General features: G+C 39.1%; 1 non-coding gene across 1 annotated transcript; it reads left to right on the top strand.

Moving 5' to 3' along the window:
- Positions 1–6897: 6897 nt before the first annotated feature.
- Gm24006 lies at positions 6898–7029 on the top strand. The gene has a single exon (XR_003952952.1). It is a non-coding gene; the product is annotated as a small nucleolar RNA SNORA17 (small nucleolar RNA).
- The last annotated feature ends 13889 nt before the right edge of the window (positions 7030–20918 follow it).

The following is a 20918-nucleotide window of genomic DNA, read 5'->3' on the forward strand; positions in this document are numbered from 1 at the left end:
AAATGGATGAAAATACCATCCTGAGTGAGGTTACCCAATCACAAAAGAACACACAAGGTATGCACTCAATGATAAGTGGATATTATCCCAAATGTTCGGAATACCCATGATACAATTCACAGACCACCTGAAGTTCCAGAGGAATGAAGACCAAATCATGGATGCTTTGGTCCTTCTTAGAATGGGGAACTAAAGACAGACGGGAGAAGATATGGAGACCAAGTGTGGAACAGAGACAGAAGGAAAGGCCATCCAGATACTCCCTGACCTGGGGATCTATCCCATGCATAGTTAACAAATTCAGACCCTGTTGTGGATGCTAAGAAGTGCTTGCTGACAGGAGCCTGGTATAGCTGTCTCCTTAGAGGCTCTGCCAGAGCCTGACAAATACAGAGGCACAGCTAACCATTGGTCTGAGCACTGGGTCCCCAATGGAGGAGTTAGAGAAAGGACTGAAGTAGCTGAAGGGGTTTGCAGCTCCATAGGAGTAACAACAATATCAGCCAACCAGACCCCTCTCCCCTAGAGCTCCCTGGGACTAAATTACCAACCAAAGAGTACACATGGAGGGAACCATGGCTCCTGCCACATATGTAGCAGAGAATGTCCTTTTGGAACACCAGTGGGAGGAGAGGCCCTTGGTTCTGTGAAGGCTCGATGCCCCAGTGTAGGAGAATGCCTAGGATGTGGCAATGGGTGAGTGGATGGAGGGGACACCCTCATAGAAGCAATGGGAGGGCAGGTTGGATAGGGAGTTTTCAGAAAAAGGAAACCAAGAAAGTATAACATTTGAAATATAAACAAAGAAACTATTCAATAAAAAATTTCAAGAAAATGTAACTCAGATACATATGCATATAATTTTGATTACAAATTAAAAAATTTACCCTATCTCATACACACCCACATACAAATAAACAATGCATATATGTATACATATAAATTAATGAGTGAGAATGAAGCACTACTGTCTATCCTGTTAAGGCGACGTGATAGACAATTTAGAGTAAAGCCAAGCTTATGAGTTGAGAGTGGGTAATATACAGTATCATTTGCAAGATTATCCTAGGTAGAACCATGAACTGTGTGGATATTCTGAATTATAGGCTCGTTTCATAGCCTTAGTTTCCTATGTAACCACAGAAAATAATAGGTAATAAATAGATTTTAATTAAGCCCAAAGAAGAGAATGTCCATAAGGGTGATGTTGGAAATGAGGAGGTTTGGAAAATCTCCCTAGAATTAATGAACATGAATAGAGACACTTAAGGTAAAACCAGGGAGTAGACCCACAGAGTCTAGTTTTCCCTCCTCCTGATTGGTTCGTACATGTCCCAATGGCATAGAGATATTCTCATAGGCAGTGACACACTCAGAACTGAATGAGAAGGATAACTGATAAGCTTTCCCTTTAGAGGAAAACAGGCATGTTTGCCCAAATTTTATTTATTATAAACAAAATGGACTGGAACTCTGCCTACTATTTGGAAATATTCAAACTTTTGGAGGAAATTATAAGTTTGTATTAGTGATCTGAGGCTGGCATTTTAAATATTTTAGTAAAGTATTTATGATGTCTATGGCACTGGGATATTATAAGCTTATTTGGTGTGCTTGGCTGTAATGTTCACACAACAACCATTGCCAGAGCATATATCAGTGTGTGGTTCAGAATACCAGAACAGGTCATGTGCTAAGTGAGTATACATGAGGAAATTCTCCAGCATGGCAGACAGGAGCAGGGAAATACTGACCATCTTTCTGGGTCACTTGTGGCACTTCTTGTTGTGGTGGAGACTGGCACTAGCGGGTTAGCAGCAAACAATTTTATATTCATCTTCTTTTCATGGTTGCACTTATTTATTTTAAATTAAGCTCCAGCTGAAAACATTTCATCACTCATAATTTTAACTGTATAAAATGCTACCATTCATCCACAAGCATTTTTATTTACTTTCTATTTATCAACCAGCTTTCATCAATCTTTCCCCAATATAAGCATGTTCTCTTATGTTATATGTATGTATGAATGTATGTATGCATGTATGTATGAATGTATGTATGTATGTGTATGAATGTATATAATATGTATGTAAGTACATACATACATATATATGTCATCTTTTTTCCTTATATATTAAAAAGTTTACCTTGTTTGTCATATATATTTTATCTACACACATACAGACATAAATACAGATATGCATGCAAATAATGCAAATATTTTTACATACAAATAAATAAGTGAGAATGCAGCTATTTTGATTTACTTTTGAATTGGATGGTTCAGTATAGCTCTCTTCATGTTGATTCTGATTTGCATCATGGTTAACTTGTAACACTGGAGTAGAAATGTTGCTGTCTGACTGCGGAGGCTGGATCACAATGGGGCACACAGCTCTGGTTGGTTTTCTTGGATTCATTGTTCAATGGACGCCTCCTTGGACATTGGCATTTTTAGAAGTTAATTAACTAGGAACCATGAAAAATAGTTAAAATAGCAGATGAAAATTTGTCAAAGCATGAAATCTTAGCCTTTGACTTCCTTTGTACAAAATACTTAGTACTGCAAAGGGAGAAATCATAACTTTATCAAGGAGGATACTGGCACATTAGAGCTTAACTGTACAACCAAAGTCAGTATTAACAGGAAAATACTCTACATCCTGACACATCACTTCTGCAGGATTCTTTACCCAAAGTGCTTAACCTTATTAACTAAATATAATTATGATGCAACCATAAGCTACTAAAGCATACCCTATAATACTGATATGGTCACAATTTTAAGAGACAAAAACCAAACAAAGCAAAAACCAAAACAACAACAAAACAAAGACAAAGACAGAAATTCTTTAGGTTTAAAACAACACTAGTAACTGATATAGATTATATATAATCTTGCATATAAATTTGCTAATTGAGCCTTGGCTTTATAAGAGAATCTGCTTACCTTTCTACATCTTGCTCCTAAATGTTCAAGAAAGTAATGTGTATAAAAATATATATAAAGTAGAAGGGTTTACTTGTTAATATCACGGAGGCTTATACAAAGTGCATATGGAAGTTCTTTGTTTCATTTGAACTTTCTTTGTAAGTGTGTTTTTCCAAAGTAAAGAACAAAGCATAGAGAGAATCAATGGCAAGTAAAGATTCCATTGAAGTCTGCTTATGAACATAAATAGAAATTAGCAACAAAAAAAATAATTTTGATTGGAAAACATGGTAAAACTAAAGTATTTACAGTATCACATGGTTTCATAGCATGAAGGATTTTACATCCATTGATAAATTTATCATAAACTATACATAAGGAAATATAATGTAAGAAGTTATCATGGAAGGATAGGGAAGGGAAAATATTGTAATAATATTATAATCACAAAAGTTAATACAGCTAAAAAGTACAAAATTTGAGAAATTGGAGCACCAAGCAAACTTACAGTACATATGTTTTGAATAACATAATTAGTGTGCATTATTTGATAGGTACAGCATAGAGAAACTTGCTTCCAAAAAATAGAAAACTCACATTGCTTTTAGTGATCATGTAACTCATTTTTAAAAACTGACAACATTCTAAGCAATAAAAACAACTTCAAAAATTCCAAGGAATATTTCAGCAACCACATATTAAAATCTATAATGCAGTAAGTCAGAAATACATTTCAAAAATAACTTTCTTTTCCCCTTCATGAAATTGGAAAGGGAGGGATATAATTCTAAATACTTGATGTGTTAAAGAAAAGCTTATTACGATTTATGAAATACTTAACATCGACTTGAAATAAGAACACAACTCAAATAGAAACATAAAAAAGTGTCTGAGGAAGAACTACAGATTTCAAATACATATTTTTGGAAATAAGAAATATTGAAAATTAATGAAATGAACTGCAACTCAGAGAGACTGAAAATAATAATACAATACCCTCAGAAAGTAAGACAGAAAAGTGTGAGACAAACCCTGAAAGTATGGGAAGATTAGGGATGACTTTAGTTGTGAAAATGGGACTCATCAATGTCTAGCCACACTGATGGGTGAGAGTGAGCATTCCAACACGTATGAATTCATTTCAATAATGAATGTTTTTACATACTGAATTAGATACTGGCTTTGTGGCAAGGGTGTTAAAGCTTGATCTTTAGCACATGTTTAGGTTGAACTTTGAACTTAGGTGCTATATCTAGAGCAGAAGCTTCTGGAGGCTCACCTCTTACCCACTGCTACCACACTTTTTTCCCCCACATTTTAAAAGTGTAATATTTTATTAATTGTTTAAACATTTTATACATGTACACAACACATTTTGATCATATTCATCCTGTTACTTTTCTCTCTAACTTCTCCTAGCTCTATCCTCTCTGCACTCTCAAAACTTTATGTTCCATCTATTTTCTATCTATCTATCTATCTATCTATCTATCTATCTATCTATCTATCTATCCATCCATCCATCCATCCACCCACCCACCCACCCATCCATCCATCCATCCATCCATCATCTATCTGTCTGTCTGTCTGTCTGTCTGTCTGTCTGTCTGTCTGTCTGTCTGTCTATCTATCTTTCTATCATTTTCCATCTATCTACCTATCATCTATCATCTTTCTACCATTTTCTATTATCTACCTATCATCTATCTATCATCTATTTTTCTATCATCTATCTTTCTATCTATCATCTATATTTCTATATTGATAGATGATAGATAGAGGAATAGAAAGGTTATTGCTTGATAGATAAATTATTGATAGATAGATAGACAAACAGACAGACAGATAGATAGATTGATAGATGATAGAAAAATGGTAGATAGATAGATAGATAGAGATAGGTAGATAGATAGATAGATAGATAGATAGATAGATAGATAGATAAATAATAGATGATGCTACCACACTTTTGCTAGCAGAATTCTACTGATCATTGGCAAATATTTTCCATGTGTGTCTTGATTTTGCACTGTAGTATAATGACAATTTCTTATCTTTTTTTATTGTTGTTCAGATAACTTAATAATAATTAACATTAAAAATTAAACATTCTTTCCCCCCTAAATGACTACCCATACTTCCATGATCAAATCTCATGTGAACCACGTGGTCGAAACGTTGCCCCTGTTCATTTTATTATGTGTGTCTGAGATTTGGCATTTCTACTCCCAATACTTTTTATATAGTACATATTTGGAATTACATTATAATTCAAATTAAGTAGCCCCCATTTTTAAAACTGAGAGCATCATTTAATAAAAAGCATTTGGTTTCCAAAAGCAACGCTTTGCTTCAGGATTGGATTTCACTCTAATTTCAGTGACTGAGGGAATACACCAAACCAAATATGTTCCATTCAGCTATACCATTTTATAGACAACTGCTCTAGTGTACAAGGAATGAGCAAATCCACAAATTATCTATATATTTATTTACCAGGGTTATGTTTTCATCACTGTTCATACATGTATTGTCAAGCACCACTGCCTAACATAGTCCAAGACTAGTGTTTTCCTCTGTGTTTTCTGATACAATCTGATAAAAACCAGAAGCAAACACAATTCTGTCACTTTAATTTTTTGTTAGGAGGAAGGCAATTATTATTTGATTTTGGAAAAATAAAGGCAGCATTTCAAACTTGGAAAATGTCCCAAACGAAAAATATAATATTTTACAGTGTTACAAGCAGGTCCAGTGTGGCAGCGTGTGTGTATAGGAAGAAGAAATGAGTTTCTTTGCGGTTAGACTTTTCCATTTTATGTAGTCAAGTAAATCTCAGTCATGGACATTGAACCAATAGCAAATGGCTCTATCCTTTGAAATATTAAGGGATGCATGGATTCACAGCTAAAGCTCTGACTTTGGGCTTAGACACACCTGGATCTAAATGCATCCCTAATTTATAAAGGTATGACTTTGCTTTTCAAGTCTCTAAAATGGGAGCAGTCATGGTGCTTGTGTGATGAGTTGCTTGCCAAGCAAGACAAATGGAGCTACATGTCAGATTCAGGATTCACAGCAGAACTGCCCTGAATTTCAAAAACACAGCTGGCGCAGAAAAATAAAAATTCAATCAATCCAGGCATGGCATGACATATGTATACTATTAGCCCTCAAGAGGCAGGAGGCTGGTACAAAGTTGAGTTCATCCCGGGCTGTGTAGTGAGATCATGTCTCAAACAACATGAAGCTTTGTAAAAATCCCAAATGAAATCAAATGCAGAACTGTTTCACAGTTTCCTTGTGATATCCTGGCAGTAGAAATAAGATGGGGAGTCCTGGAAATAGAGGTTCTTGTTCTATTAAATGATGTCGTTGCTGTAGAAACAAAGCGAAGGGCATGAGACTATCGTCAGTATAACAAAATTTGCAGGCTACTATGGCCTGAGCGCCATTGTTGTGAAGAGCGCTGTAGAACCAAGTCCATTCCTCACTCATGTGTTCTGAATTCTGTGGTTGTGTTTCTTTCTGTCCATCAGTTTGTTTTCCTTTCTTCTTATGATGTACAAATCTCCAACCTTCCTCTCTGTTCCGTTTGTAATTTACTCTTTTTTTTCCCACATTATAACAATAATATTTAATGTAAACCTCTTTTGAGTTTGTTCAGCACTAGCTGGCACTTTGTTTATGACAGCTACATGAATCACTGTAGAATGTAGCTATTGCAATGATCTTGTTGTTTTTAACTTGGAAGTAAGCCATTGAGAAAAGGTTGTCTAATTTATCATATTTCTCCCATAATACTACTTGCAACACGGCACACTAAATTCATAGTAACTGATAGGAAAGTTACATCACAAATGTATTTCTGAGTGAAGGACAAATGTGACCTATCAAGATGTTCTTTTTTTTTTTTCTTTCAGGATTATACAATGGTAATAGCCACATTAAAATTTCATTTTACTGCCCCCAGAGACATTGCAGGAATGTCTGCTTTGTCACATGTGCATCAATATATTGCAGAGAGGAGAGATGCTATGTCTAAGCTTAGTGTTATGATCTGTGCACATCAAAATGATTAGATGCCTAACATTCCCCCCAAAAGTGAGCCTGCAATGACCACAGGTCTTGCACTGTGCAGGCCTGGATGGGCTCTTATGGTGGGAAGCAAGCCAAAGATGATATAAACCCCTTCTGGGACTATGCAGCCCATTGGAAGATAAAAGGAGACTAGAAGGACCTTAGGCCCCAGGCAGGAGTAAGTATGATGTAGATAACCTCTGCATGGGCCCACATAGGCAGGCCCTGATGAAGAATGAGCACCAGATGACCACTAGTCTGTTTCTATGGGGTCTTGTCAGGGAGCTAGCTTGAGATGATCATCAGTCTTGTGCTGTGCAATTTTAGAGGGGCAGACCATGCCTGAGATGGCCCCTGCCCAGTGCCATAATGCACAAGCAGGGCATAGTACTGCTGAGACCACTCCAGAGATGACCCCAGACACTCAGAGACCCTAAGGTGCCACTAAGAGGAGCACGTAAGTGTTGAAAAATGGAAGAGAAAGAGCAACAGAAGGTTGTGGGTACGATGAAGAGGAAGGACTGGAGACTTAAGGGTAGCTAGGGACAGTCTGATGTGAGTATCTGATGATGCTATCTAGGACCATGATGGGGTCATGACCTATGCTAACACCGGGGGCCACATCTGGGTCCTTGGCCCTGCAGCAGCAGGGGTCTGTAAGCACCAAGTGTGGGCAGACATCCATGGTCAGGGCTGCCTGCGGGCATGTTGATGTCTATAGGCTGTGTAAAACTGCTGTCACCTCTTGCCTGGGTCTGAGAACTGGCCCTGAGGGTGTGAGGAGACCTGATCCCGCCCCCTGCCAGCTCAGGAGAGCAGGTAAGAATATCATCCAGGAAGCAAAGTAGAGCTGGCCCTGTTTGCAGGACTTGTGGGTGAGTTGTCTCCAAGGATATGAGCATAGGAGAGCTGGCCCTGCTACTCATATTCTGTGCAGTGGCATGGGAAAGGGAGAGATACCCTTTCCACCTCTTTCCCCTTGCCACCTGTGACAGGAAGGAGACCTGGCCTTGGGGTCGTGAGAGCAGGTGAGCTGCCCCTGCCCTTCACCAGCTGCAGCCCTTTCGAGAGCGGATTGTGCACCTCACCTGGGCGGCACAGTGGAGCTGACTGGTGGCAGGAGCAAGGTTCTGAGCACCGGGCAGCCTGCCCTGCTTCTGGTCTGCTGTGTGGTGGCACCAGTAAGGGAGAAAGAGAACCCCTCTCTTGCCTTTTGCCCTCACCACTTGCCTCAGGAGGGTGAGCCTGCCCAACCAGGGTCACAAGTGGAGGAGAAATTATCTTGTCCCTCACCTGCCACAGCATTTGGGAGAACGGGCCCTGCACCTCACCTGGGAAGCTCAACTGAATGACTCTGATGGCACTGGCACGAGTGAGCCAGCCCTGAGGGTGTGAGTGTGGGAGAACTGGCCTCGCAGCTTGTCTGTTAAGCTATGACATGCCCTCCCCTCCCATTGCCCCTTGCCGCCTAAGAGAGGCAGGAGAGCAGTAAAGTAGAACTGGCTCTAGATGTGGGGATTGCAGGTGAGCTGGCTCCAAGGGCTTGAGTGCCAGAGAGCCGACCCTGACTCTTTCCTGTGGCACAGTCACACAGACAAGGGAAAGATGCCCTCCTGTCTGTTGAAGAACTTTGCTATTAAGGTAGCAGTCCCCCATGACCAAAGGCTTTCTGAGCTCAAAACACAAAATGGAAGACTCCCTTTATCAGCAGGACTTTCGGTCGCTGCCTGTTTCTGACTCTCTTAGTCGGGAGAATGTTCCTGAATACAACTAGCCTTGTCTGAAAGGTGACCTTGTATAGAACTTTGTGCAAGGTTGCATAACAGCACACACATTGCCACCCTGGCTTCCTGTCCACGTGATAAGATTATTAAGTGCTGTACTATAACCAATCAGCCTTGATGCCCTGACCAATTAACCCTTTCCACCCATACTCCTAAAAAGCCCTATGTATACGATCCCTGAAACAATAATGTAGATTCATCTTACTGTAGCAGCCTCTGGAGGTCATTCTGTCTTTAATCACAGTCACCTGAATCTTGCTCTCCAACTCTGTTCCCTTTCTCCCTTCAGGCTGGTGGCCTCCCATTTCTTATCACTTGCCACCCACCTTAGGTAGGAGAGCTGGCCCCATCGTGTCCATGAGAGGATGAGAGATGGTCCTGCCCTTCACCTGCTGCAGCACTTCAGAAAGCAGGCCCTGCGTCTTGCCTGGGCAGCAGGGCAGAGCCAGCCCTATTTGCAGGGGTGGCTGATGAGTGGTCCCAGTGGTATGGGGGTGGTGTGGGTGGCAAACTAAACAGCTCAGGTAACTCTCGGGCCCAGATCCGAGGCTTTGAATTGGCCCACCTCAACCTCTACGGCATTGATGAACTGCTGGAGTGCATGGAGGAGCCAGTACTGTAGATCTAAAGCTACAGGATCTTCATGACATAGGACAGCAACAGGATATCCGAGAGGAGTCCCAACGAGGTTCCAATATTAATAGTGTAACAGAAGCCAGTGGCCTCTTAACAGGCCATTGCAATATTTACATTATGTATGTTACCTATGTAACTCTGAGGCTACAACATACCATAGGGACCACAGGAGCCTCTCTAGGCTCTGGAGGACAGATGCTGCCTATAAATTCATGTTCAGTAATAAAGAAGGCAGGCTGGGAAGTCAGAATCATTAGCTGGCTGAAGCAATGCACTAATGCAGAATAAAACATTCTACAGCCTGCCATTTATTACCCCCTTGGCTGGCATAAAGCTGTTGTTGAGTTATTGGCTGTAGCATGGATGCAGAAGCAACAATGTAACATAATGTATATTATATACAAATGCAGGCATATGGGCCCTGAATCTGTAGACAGGTGCTTCCATTTCACCTCATTCCTTTCAGTTAACTTAGTGTTAGGAATAGGACATAAGATATAGTAAATCATTTGAATCTCTTCAGTTACCTCAGAGTGGTGCCATCTCTTTGGCTTAAAATCACTTTGATTACTCTCAGTAGATCCTGGGGGGGAGTTGAAACCCCAAAACACTTAGCCAAATGTTTCTCATTCTCTTGAGATTCATCTTTGTAAAAGTAGGTGTCGTAAAAACTTGACTTTGAATAATATAATGATACATCAGGATTTTAATATTTAATCTTAATAGTTCCTATAAACAAGGAAAGAATGTTGGACCGTGAACAATAATGGCCATTTGAATTTTCTTTCCATTTTACCTGAATTTATATCATCAGTCTGGAAAAATTTGGAGCATTATCTGGGAACATAAAAGATTTTTTTTTTGCAGCTAAGGTGCAAATCCAGCTCACAGCAACTCCCATCTTGGGAGTTATAGGGATATCAGAAGAAAACCATTGAACCCCCCGCCCTAGATCAGCCTAAAATCATAGAACCATTGTAAAAGATCTGATCTACTTTATATAGCTTTGCCATATGTAGTATAAGGCCATAGCAAAATACCCACTTACAAAACATGAAGGATTTGTGTTCTAATTCTCCACTGTTTATGTGCTTTCTGATTGAGCATTACAGAATCCCTCAGAGCCTCAGTTTACCAATATGTGGCATATAAATAACATACCTACCCAATAGAGTTATGAAGCTTTTAAAAGTGCTAATGGAAAGAGTGCCTAACATAAAGTCTGACACTTATTAAGATACCAACAAATGATAGTGGCTAATTGCTAATCTCATCTTTGTCACCTTTACCTCTACCTCCACCTCAGGGACTATACAGCAAGTGTGCACAGCCATCGAGAGGGAGAACACACTTTCAGATGTCAAAGTCGAGTCACTACAAGATAAACTGTTCAGCTCAGGATTGTTTGTTTGCTTGTAAGAAACACAAATTCAATTCAATTTACTTGAAGGAAAACCAGGATGCTTCTGGAGGGAGAAGGTGTAGCTTACAAGAAGCATGGTAGAGAGCATTTATAGCAGATAATCAGAGGGACTGGCGATCACCAGGTCCATCTGCCTGTCTCTCATCTCTGCTTGATGGTTTCATTTTCTCCTTTTATCAGGTGACCTTTGCTTTGCAGCATATATCACAGCTCCTGGCATTTACCAAGGTTTGAGTCTAATAACTTAAAAACAAACGAGGAAACAGTATTTCTCTCTCAGCTTCTCCTTACTTTCTGTGTAGGGCTTGACCCTAGTCAGACACTTTCTTGGGCCAATCACCATGAACACAGATTCTATGATTTTCCTATCTTGGCCTCTATACCCATTTGTGTGGCCTGAAGCAGGCATATCTCATGGGCATGGGATGGAAGAAGGTTAAGAGTGGGATTTCTACAGCTCATGTATGGCTGTTTTGGCAAGCAGAGAGGCAACTCTTTAAACACTACAGAAAAGAGCACTACCCAAAGACAGCTAGCCACTGTTTGAAATTAGCTGGTAATAGCTCACATGGTGAGCTATTCTTGGCTTATTGGAAAGCTTATCTTTATTTATTTACTGGTAAAATGAAGTTATACAAAAGGGTTCAAATACCACTTTACTAAATGGCCACCATCATTTGGGAAGGAGTATCCTGGTTAGAAGGTTTGCTTGAAGAAGGGGGTGGAATAAAAGACAAGGAGAGGGATGGAGATTTCACTCGGACTGGATTCTCTCCTGAAGACAAACTATGTGACCATGAGAGGTGTTGACTACTGTAGCAATCCTAAGAATGGCTAAGTGGAAGCTGCAAAAAACTTTAATAAGGGTCTCTCAACGCATCCTCCTCCCTTCTAGCCTACCACCCAGCAGAGGAAGTGGAAAAGAAAGGTGAATAAGAAACAACAGTTTGGAGCTGAGACGAAAGGATGGACCATGTAGAGACTGCCATATCCAGGGATCCACCCCATAATCAGCATCCAAACGCTGACACCATTGCATACACTAGCAAGATTTTATCAAAAGGACCCAGATGTAGCTGTCTCTTGTGAGACTATGCCGGGGCCTAGCAAACACAGAAGTGGATGCTCACAGTCAGCTATTGGATGGATCACAGGGCTCCCAATGGAGGAGCTAGAGAAAGTAGCCAAGGAGCTAAAGGGATCTGCAACCCTATAGGTGGAACAACATTATGAACTAACCAGTACCCAGGAGCTCTTGACTCTAGCTGCATATGTATCAAAAGATGGCCTAGTCGGCCATCACTGGAAAGAGAGGCCCATTGGACACGCAAACTTTATATGCCCCAGTACAGGGGAACGCCAGGGCCAAAAAGGGGGAGTGGGTGGGTAGGGGAGTGGGGGTGGGTGGGTATGGGGGATTTTTGGTATAGCATTGGAAATGTAAATGAGCTAAATACCCAATAAAAAATGAAAAAAAAAAGAAACAATAGTGGTCCTGTTTAGAAATAGTTCTATGGGGCTATTCCAATCTTTGTTGTCAGCAGTTCAGTCTACTCGGCAATCAGCACTCAGGAATCAGCAACAACAGTTTGATCCAGAAGAAACTGCAATTGGTCCAAGTCAGCAGAAGCAGCAAGAAGTTGCCAGAATATCACGGTAAGTTCTTCGGCAAGTTACTCTCTACCAAGTCACGAGAAGCAAAGATCGGTAACATCACGCAAGGTGAACCAGTGCTAAAGCCTCCTCAGTTAAGACTAGGAAGGTGGAGCAAGGCTGACCAAAGCCAGTCTCCTCTCACTGTGAGGTCACATTCAGATTCCTTCTAAACAGCGCACATCCTCTCATGTGTCTGCTTCAGCCAAACATATTTTCACATATCTGCCTCAACCTTCTTTCACATGGCTGCGTTAGCAAAACATCCTTTCACCTGTCTACCCCAGCAAAACATGACATTACTGAGTTTCCAAAGAAATCAGAAATTACCACTTCACTTAGTAGTTTGCTTAAGGTGGGCTTCCATTATTTTCATTAAATAGAAAGTTTGAAAAGCTCCGGGGAGTAATTTTGCCTGGAGTTATGTAGTCTATAGGAGACAACACCACAGTCTTGAGTTATTTAGCTAATTTATAAAGGCAAGAAGGGACCTGGTCCTCAGGACTTTTCAGCAGGACTTTTCTCACTGGTTCTGGTGTGTTTATTTTCATTAGTTTTCTAGGAATTCTAGAAAAAAGTAACCTTTTGTCTCAAGGTGTGTGTGTGTGTGTGTGTGTGTGTGTGTGTGTGTGTGTGTGTATGTGTATATACATATATATCCTGTTTTAATCCTTACATATTCTTTCACTTTTCTATTTTTCAATTCTTTTGAAACAGATTCTTGTGATATAGCCTAGGGTAGTCTTAAACTCAAGATACCCCTGCCCTAGCCTCCTGAGCACCAAGATTATAGACAGGCACCACAACACTTAGCCTTTTTTTAAAAAATTTTTTATTAGGTATTTTCCTCATTTACATTTCCAATGCTATCCCAAAAGTCCCCCATACGCCCCCCCAACTCCCCTACCCACCCACTCCACCTTTTTGGCCCTGGCGTTCCCCTGTACTGGGGCATATAAAGTTTGCAAGTCCAGTGAGCCTCTCTTTCCAGTGATGGCCAACTATGTATCTTTTGATACATATGCAGCTAGAGTCAAGAGCTCCAGGGTACTGGTTAGTTCATATTGTTGTTCCACCTATAGGGTTGCAGATCCCTTTAGCTCCTTGGGTACTTTCACTAGTACCCAAGCTACTAGCTCCTCCATTGGGAGCCCTGTGATCCATCCAATAGCTGACTGTGAGCATCCACTTCTGTGTTTGCTAGGCCCCAGCATAGTCTCACAACAGACAGCTATATCTGGGTCCTTTCAACAAAATCTTGCTAGTGTATGCGATGGTGTCAGCGTTTGGAGGCTGATTATGAGATGGATCCCCGGATATGGCAATCACTAGATGGTCCATCCTTTCCTCACAGCTCCAAATTTTGTCTCTGTAACTCCTTCCATGGCTGTTTTGTTCCCAATTCTAAGAAGGGGCAAAGTGTCCACACTTTGGTCTTTGTTCTTCTTGAGTTTCATGCGTTTAGCAAATTGTATCTTATATCTTGGGTATCCTAAGTTTCTGGGCTAATATCCACTTATCAGTGAGTACATATTGTGTGAGTTCCTTTGTGATTGGGTTACCTCACCCAGGATGATGCCCTCCAGGTCCATCCATTTGCCTAGGAATTTCATAAATTCATTCTTTTTAATAGCTGAGTAGTACTCCATTGTGTAAATGTACCACATTTTCTGTATCCATTCCTCTGTTGAGGGGCATCTGGGTTCTTTCCAGCTTCTGGCTATTATAAATAACACTTAGCTTTTTAAATATATTCTTAATAATAAAAATATTTCAAAATACTTATGGTCCTGAAGAGATGGGTCAGTCAGGAAGTGCCCACTGTGCAAGCATGAAGACCTAAGTTCATATCCCCAGAACTCATGTATAAGATCTGAGACAACATGTGCTGGTAAGTTCAGTATTGGAGATGTAGAGATGCGAGGCTCCCTCAGGAACAGCTCAAGCAGTCTAGTCAATTGGTGAGCTCTGGCTCAAAAATTATGCTGGAGAGTGATTGTGAAAGTCACCTGGTATTAATATCTGGCCTTCACACATAGGCACATACACATACACTTACAAAATTTCACAGTCACACATAATAAAACCACCACCAATTTATGAATTATTTAGTTAATTGTATTTTTTATTCAATGCTAAAATTCATTTTAAGCTGTCTGAAATTATTTTTATAGAAGATTCAGTCCTATTTATACATAAAGCATAATTTATTCCTAGTTGGTCATATTAATTTATATTTGTATATAACATAGCTGCATGCTCTATACATACTCAATGAAATTTTTGCTATATTAATTACTTTTTCTCATTGATCTATGATATATACTTAAAGCACATATTTTTCTTATAGTTACTGTAGCCAAATGAATACCTGTAGCCCATAAGACCTTGAGTTATCCATATGATATTTAAATATTATCTCCTGTTTTCCTAACATGACCCATACTAAGGTGAGTTATTATTTCTTCCTTCTTTCTTTTTTTCTGCTCACTAATTTTTACTGGACTTTTATATTTGTTATCTTCAATGAGTGTCTCTTACTTGATTTCTCATATTTTCTTTTTTTTTAATTGGGTATTTATTTCATTTACATTTCCAATGCTATCCCAAAAGTCCCCCACACGCTCCCCCACCCACCCACTCCCACTTCTTAGCCCTGTCGTTCCCCTGTACTGAGGCATATAAAGTTTGCACGAATAATGGGCCTCTCTTTCCACTGATGGCCGACTAGGCCATTTTTTGATTCATATGGTATTATTTCATTAGTTCCCCCAAAACTGCTACTTACTCTATTTTGTATTTATTGATTTTCTACTCTTCCTTGATAGTCAGTTTGATTCTATGCTATAATAACATATGATATTTATTCAAAGGTTTGTCAAACCATATATTTAAATATATATGTATATATTAAGGTTTTATATATTATATATTTTATTAGGTTTAATTATATCTATCTATCTATATGTGTGTATAGGTATGTATTAATGTATTTTTAAATAACCCAAATACATTTGAGATAGGGACTTGCTATATAGATCAGGCTGGTTTCAAACTCACAGAGATCCATTTGTCTCTGTATCCTGAATGCTGGAATTAAATGCTTGTGTCACTGGTCCCAGAAAGACAAATAGTTTTAAATATCTTGAGAGATTAGCCCAAGTTGATCATTGATTCTATTCTATGGCCACAAACATTTTCAATGCCAGAAACTTGGAAATCAAAGAATGTTCCTCACTGTAGAAGATCAGCCTCAAATCCTTCAGCAAGGGCTTTTCCTCAGAAAAGTGCTCTGTGCTTTGGGGGAAAAGTACATTTGGATTTTTTTCAACTTTACACACTCATCTTATTGGTTACCTTGATTGCTCCTTTTTATTTTCTGCCCTTTTTGCCACTGAAATGCTGATTTTGTACATTTTATTCTGGATGTGGTATAGTAGATACCCTGTAGTCATATCCCAGGGTTCATACAGTTCCTTATGAGTTGATGGTATTTATGATATCATCCATGTATTTTGTCAGTTTTTTTGGTTACACTTTTTTTTTTCTTCTGTTTGGGTTTCGAAAAAAGTTTTGGTGACATAATAAAAAGGAACTAAATACATAAAAACATTGTCAGCCCCTACAATCTGGATTTTAAAAGGGCATTCAACATTGTTACTCACAGGATCACATATTGGACCTGTCGACCTCCTTGTGGAGCATGAGCGCCCACTCTTCCCCAAGGGTCTGTAGGCATTTAAGTTACTAGAAGAGGAAAAATACCAATGTTAGTGGTGTAGCCATAGGTAAAGTACTTGTATTATAGGTAGTCCTCATCTATGCTCTGTAAGCAATCCTAATGGAACTCACTGGGTCGGGTCACAAAATCTTGAAAGTAGAAGGAAGATTCTTGGAGAGAGGAATGGAGTCAGTGGTAGAAGGAATGGAACAAAAAAGGCATTGTGGTAAATATGATTAAAATATACTATATGCAGGTATGAAAATACAATAAAGAAACCTGTTATGTATATAAGCATAGTTTTAAAAGCATCATGCCTACACACTTCAATTAAGTGAAGAAGTAAAGTCTTTTCAAATCACATCAAATTATCTTTTTATAGTAGAAATATACATTTCTCACAAAGGCATATGAGCTTCAGATCTTCCCTCTTCACATCTACCTACCTAGCTACCTAGCTACCTAGCTACCTAACTACCTACCTACCTACCTACCTACCTACCTTATCAATCTGTCAATCACCTGTCTTCCATCTATCTTCAATACTTTAAGGATTATTTCTTAGAGCTCAGGTATACAAATATGTTGCCATGTTTAGCATCATGATTAGTAATCAGAATTTCCATATACTGAGTCTATAATTATATTGTCCATTTTCCATTTCACTACACTCAGTAAAAACCCAGTTTCCATGCTGTACTCCTACACATCCTGTACTATTCACTCTTGACACTTATCACAAAATATAATTATAACTAATTTGTGTGCAGAATTAGTTTCCTAGGGCTGCAGGAACAAATGACTTGGAAACTTAAATTTATTCTCTCAGAATCCTGGAGTTCAGAAGATTGAAACCAGTGTGTGTTGTGGCCACACTCCTTCTGGAGTCTTTGTGGAAGAACCTGTTCTTTACTTTGTTTGGTTTCTGATGGCTGTAATATTTATTCTGTGGCTTGTGGCTCTCATATGGTGCCATCTTGGGTGTGTGTGATGTTTGTTTGCCTGTGTATGGAGATGGATGCATGTATGGGTGTGTACATGCATGTGGAGGCCAGAGGTTGATACCGAGAGTCTTGCTGGAATAGTCTTCACCTTATTTGTGACCACAGGATCTTTCACTTATACTCAGACAACCCAATTAGGGCTAATCTAGGTAGCCAGCCTGGTCCAGGGATCTATGTCTCTACCATCCCAGTAACAGAGCTACTTGTGGGACATCCCACTGTCCCGTCAGGTTTTTATTTGAATTGTCTGTTATTATGTCTCAAACTCTTGTCCTCATGTTTTCATGGCAGCAACTTTACCTGACAAGCCATTTTTCCTGCCCCATTCAGTTCTATGTTGACAATATCTTCTCCTTGTTGGTTAACTTAATCCCCAGTTGGCCTCTCTCTTTTTTTATTTTTAATTTTTTATTAGGTATTTTCTTCATTTACATTTCCAGTGCTATCCCAAAAGTCCCCCATACCCTCGTCCACCACTCCCCTTCTTGGCCCTGGCGTTCCCCTTTACTGAGGCATATAAAGTGTGCACAACCAATGGGCCTCTCTTTCCACTTATGGCCAACTAGGCCATCTTCTGCTACATATGCAGCTAGAGACACGAGTTCTGGGGGTACTGGTTAGTTCATATTGTTGTTCCACCTATAGGGTTGCAGATCCCTTTAGCTCCTTGGGTACTTTCTCTAGCTCCACTATTGGGGGCCCTGTGATCCATCCAATAGCTAACTGTGAGCATTCACTTCTGTGTTTGCTAGGCCCCGGCATAGTCTCACAAGAGACAGCTATATCAGGGTCCTTTCAGCAAAATCTTGCTAGTGTATGCAATGGTGTCAGCGTTTGGAGGCTGATTATGGGATGGATCCCCGGATATGGCAGTCTCTAGATGGTCCGTCCTTTTATCTCAGCTCCAAACTTTGTCTCTGTAACCCCTTCCTTATTACTATGTAAGTGATTACACTCAAGACCAATCCCAATTACTCAGAATAAGTGTTTCCTCTCAAGATCGTTAACATGATCTACTTCTCTTGCTACAAAATGTAGTACTTTACAATTTATGAGAGTTAAGAAGCAGACATATTTTGGAGGTAACCATTTGACCCACTACATACACTACTTCTTCCTACCACATACCTAACTCCTTCATTAGTTTCTAAAATCTGTAAGGTCATGAGTTTGTCCTTTTCTTTTTTTAAGAAAAGATTTTTATTTGTTTATTTATTTTATTTTATGTACATTGTTGTTTTGCCTGCATGTGTGAGTGAATTTGATCCCATGGAAAAGGAGTTACAGACAGTTGTGAGCTGCTATGTGGGTGCTGGGAATTGAACCCAGTCCTCTGAAAGAGTAGTCAGTGCTCTTAACTGTTGAGCCATCACTCCAGCTTCTGTTCTTTTCTCTCGTAATATATCTTTCTTTACAGTCCAGTACCCATTTCATAGTAAAATTGGCCCTTTCTACCTGTGGATAATGAATCCTCAGATTTGACAAACTATGCACTGAAAATAGATGGAAAAAAACTATTGTGCACTGAATATATACATTTTAATGTTACAATAACTGTTTATATAAGACTTGTATTATAATCTAGAGATAGTTTATTTATATATATATATACTGGAAATAGCAACACAATTCATGTAGGGGATGAAATTCATTCCAGAGACTTTGGAATCCACCTGGATTTTTGAACCAATCCTTTGTGGATTCCAAGAAACAATACTTAATATTCATTGAGTACATAAATAATACTAAAAGTCATGGGTAATTGAATCTTTAGTTTTAAGCTTAGTTTGAGGCCTTGCACTGAAATTATATGTGCTACCTCTAATTGAACGAGACCATGGAAATTCTTTAAATATTAATTTTGTGCAATAATTTTCATCATATTTCACCCCAACTCAGACAAAATTCTAGCACTGAGAAGAGAAAGTGGATGCAAAGTCCCAACTCTAAGCAAGAAGTTATTTGCAATTGATATCTGCTTAGAAAGGGAAAACCATTATTTTCCAGTAGTGTGTCATTGGGTCTATCAACCACAGTCCAAGCAGACCCTATGCCCAGGAGTAGCTTAAGAACACAAAATGGGCTCCGTTTGTTGTTGTTGTTGTTGAGCTTTTTGTTTCACTTTCTTCAGTTTTGGAAAAGACAAATTCTAAGAATCCAGACTAGCATTTACTGAAAGAGATACTGTGAAGAATGGGGCAACTCTTCCTAAATTGCTTCACTTGTTGTCTACATTTCTCCAGTTTACCAGAGTTGAGCATGGCCATATATTAACTGCCTATGTGACCTATGGTAATTATGTGAGTTTCTGTTGTCCTTCTTCTTTTATTCCAGCTCCATGATGCTGAATTATGATCAGAGCTGCTCCAGGGTTGATAGGTCAGTGCTCAGTGACCAGTCCTTTCTATTACTCTGTCTACAAGTTCCTTAAAAACTTTTGCATTTCCTTCCCTCTCCCAGTGCAATTTTGAAATAAGTTTCATACATAATCTCTGACTAAACAAGGCAGAAAAAGCTGTTTTTCCCCTTAAATTACACAAAAAGAAGTGGTAGATATGTAGTTGTATTTAAGATGGAATAATTATTGTAATCATGCTCTAAGATAACTGTTGCCATTACTGATATTTGAAAATAAAAGACACATTAATTAAAATTTTAATTTAGAAAAGAAAAGAAATAAATTCATTAGGGGTTTAAAATGAATTTCCCTGACCTTAGATTCTAGAAGGAAACATTTAGTATATTTTAGTTGCAAAGTGTCATTGATGGCTAATCAAATCTGCAACCTCTTTCCACTCCACCTTCTTTCCTCTTTCTTTGCTTATTATAACTGTAAATTTCCTTATGGTGTCATTGCAATATTTGGACATTATTGGGAATGGGAAAGATAGGTAGTAGCAGGGTAGAATTTGCAAAGCTACTTTGCTTCTAAGTAATATTACTTAAATAGTAAGATTTATTTTTTAAAGTATTCATTCCACCATGGATAGATCTCATTAACCTGCAACAAAATGTCCCTGAGCTTCACACATTGTTGGCATGTGTCAATAAACTATCTAATGAAATAAGCACATTTAAACTTGTTCCAGTTCTGTTTCTGCTGCTTTGATATAAATGGGATCCTATCCCTAAAAGGAGAAGTCGACATGTGTTGCCCATCCCTTAACCCAGAAGCTACTCCAATTGATAACCACTTGCAAATGAAAATTTATTTTTCCCACGGAAGTCTCGTGGTGGAAACAAACTAGTCTTAAGGATAGACTGCATGCCCAGAAGTAGATAGTCAATAGAAAAATGAACCAACAGAGTCTTTGGAGGTTCCTTGTCTCATAATGTCATCTTGGGGCTTTAATTTTTTTAATCTTAATACGTATATATGCATATATATATACATACAATATATACATTGAGACTCTCTTCTCAAGGGGTTCTAGGTCATGTCAAATTGAAAACTAAAGCTAACCATAACATAGCTAGATGTGTGTGTGTGTGTGTGTACATGTGTATATATGTATACATAGATGGATGTATACTTTTTTCCTGCTATTTTACTTAGCTTATAGACATCAATGATTAGGTATACATCCTCACAACGTCTCTCTGTTCTCATAAGTTTGTCTACACCTCACACAAACTTTTTTCTCTTCCTTTGTCAGCCAGAAAAGATCTCTCCTCTCTTCTA

This window comes from Mus musculus, chromosome 19 (genome assembly GCF_000001635.26).
Source record: "Mus musculus strain C57BL/6J chromosome 19, GRCm38.p6 C57BL/6J".
NCBI classification, from domain to species: Eukaryota; Metazoa; Chordata; class Mammalia; order Rodentia; family Muridae; genus Mus; species Mus musculus.